This window comes from Octopus sinensis, linkage group LG23, assembly GCF_006345805.1.
Source record: "Octopus sinensis linkage group LG23, ASM634580v1, whole genome shotgun sequence".
NCBI lineage: Eukaryota > Metazoa > Mollusca > Cephalopoda > Octopoda > Octopodidae > Octopus > Octopus sinensis.
This window is the reverse complement of record NC_043019.1, coordinates 25,002,876-25,005,375: the sequence shown is the minus strand read 5'-3', so window position 1 is coordinate 25,005,375 and position 2,500 is coordinate 25,002,876.

The following is a 2,500-nucleotide window of genomic DNA, read 5'->3' as shown; positions in this document are numbered from 1 at the left end:
CCAACAGCTTTTATAGCCTTTCTAAAGATCGGTTTTCAAAATATCTTCTCTCTCTGAATGGTAATTTTTATGTGGGAAACAAGTAGTACCATAAGGTCTCTGCATAGTCTCCACAAAAGTATAAAGGTGATTCCGTACAACCTATTGCAAATTGAAAAAAAAATCTGACCTGTTTGAAGCCAATAGAGTCTTTGCTTGTAAACTTTGTTCAATGTCTGATATGTTTTATACATTAATAAATCTGGATGAGATAAGCGGGGATTAAACTTTCATAGTTTATCTCTTGATTCTCTTCTCAATACTTTCATTATACTTTTACCGAATGTTTTAACATGTGAACGATTTAGAATAAAATCTATGCTTATTTCTTACTGTGCTCCATCCTTTTGCTAAATAAATTTGCTTTCCTGTTCCCCTGACTATCTGTGTATCCAGGTATACTTTCTACTAAATCTTTATCTATTATAAGAGGAATTTTCTCAGTTTTTTGTTTTAATTCGACGTTTTTGATTGAAATAATTCCATGTTCAATAAACTAACGGCAAACAGAAAAAAACCTTTTTACCATGGTGTTTCTTTAGTAGAATTTTAAAATGTTATTCCTCCCCACCACTATGAAATCATAATGCACCCTGAAGTTTATATAGTCGTATTATTATTTTAAAAGGCCAAAGTAGCCCTCTACCCTTGTCTATAGTCTGAGTGTGATCCATCTATGTCACTGAACCAGTTGTTAAAACAGTTTGACTGTTGGTATGGCATTCACTTTTTCCGTTCTGTAATCTTTTTAATCGTTAATTTTAACGATTCTAATTGCTCCATCCCTGTAAGTGGCCATATATCATATTACTTTCTTTTCCGTTTAAGCTAAGCAATTTACAATTTACGTTTTCGAGATTATTCTATTAGAGGCGGTTAATTCTGTTTGTGGAAAAAAGAAATTATAACACATAGAAAGTAGCATATTTTAAAAATCACCATTAACCTGTTTAAAATTTGCATCATTCTTTCTTCAATGAACTAAGCGAGAAGTGCTTATCTTTCGTTTTCTTTTCTACCCTAGGCACAAGGCCTGAAAATTGGGGGAAGGGGGATAGTCGATTTTATCGACCCCCAGTGCGTAACTGGTACTTATTTCATCGACCCCGAAAGGATGAAAGGCAAAGTCGACCTCGGCGGAATTTGAACTCAGAGCGTAGCGACGGGTGAAATACCGCTAAGTACTTCGTCCAACGTGCTAACGATTCTGCCAGCTTGCCGCCTTAAGCGTTTCTCTTTGGTTTTTTGTTAACAAGTTACCTTTCTACTAAGCATTTAGACATACTATTAAATGAAAAACACAATAAATTGGGAGAAATAAATCTATTAAAGTAAGAGAGGTGGTAAGTGTTGAAATTAAAGTAAGCGAGCGGGCGATGAACGGCCATGAAGTTTTCCTGATTCAAATGCTTAGTTTTGAAGTGACGATGATAAAGGGCACTGCTTTCGGTTTCCATTTTGAAAATAGTTACTCTTTGATTTATCACTGTAGCAACGATGGATAGATGTTAACTGTGTACCAGTGAGGCCTGTGGGCACGAAAGCAAGGAAGAAAGTTTAATATCAATAAGTAAATTGTGGTTACGGAGATTCGATGATTGAAAGCGAGTTGTCTTGAATTATAACCAATAACTGGACGATTAAAATAATATCCAACAAAATCATTTGGAGGCCATGTTAATAGCAGATATCAATGTTTTGAATTATTTTAAGTTCTATGGATTTGCGTAAAATCTGAATTCTTTTTAACATTTGGTTTTGGCCCACGACGCTGTAATTTTTAAAATCTATTTATAGATGCTGAAAGTTAGTAACAAAGCAATAATAGTTTATCTCAAGGTACAATTATTGGTATTTCACGTAGTATCAAAGAGGGGAAACAAGCAAAGCGGTTGAGGGCAGAGAGAACGTGCGCACGTAAAACTCATACCTCTGTACTCTCAACTGCTGAACGAAAAAACTGGCAATCCTTTACAGTTGTTACGTTTATGAATTTGTTTTGCAAGATTTCTGATGTGAAATCCTGTTTTTATGGTTTCCCTATGTCTTGCTGTGACTCTAGCAGCTCTTCATAAACTTTCTTCATTATTACCTACATAGGAGTCTAAATCTACTCTAGCTAACTCCACGCGGTCTTCTACTGATACTAACCCTCTTACACCTTCCTTTCTAGGTAAGTAACTTGCTACTCCTTACTTTGGGTGGAGTCCTCCATTCATATTGAATTCCTTCCTAGTTCTTCTGCCTAGCTTTGCTAATTCAGTTTTTGTCCACTCTACAAAAGCTGATGAGTATCTAAGTAATGATACTGCCCAAGTATTTACAGTCTTTATAAGATTCAGACCATTTAGCTTTGACTTCATTAGTTTCCTCACCTTTCTGATGTACTCATTCTCAATTTTCGCTTTCATTTCTGTGGTTAGTACTCTGTCAGATTCTAATACTCCTAGATTCTTATAAC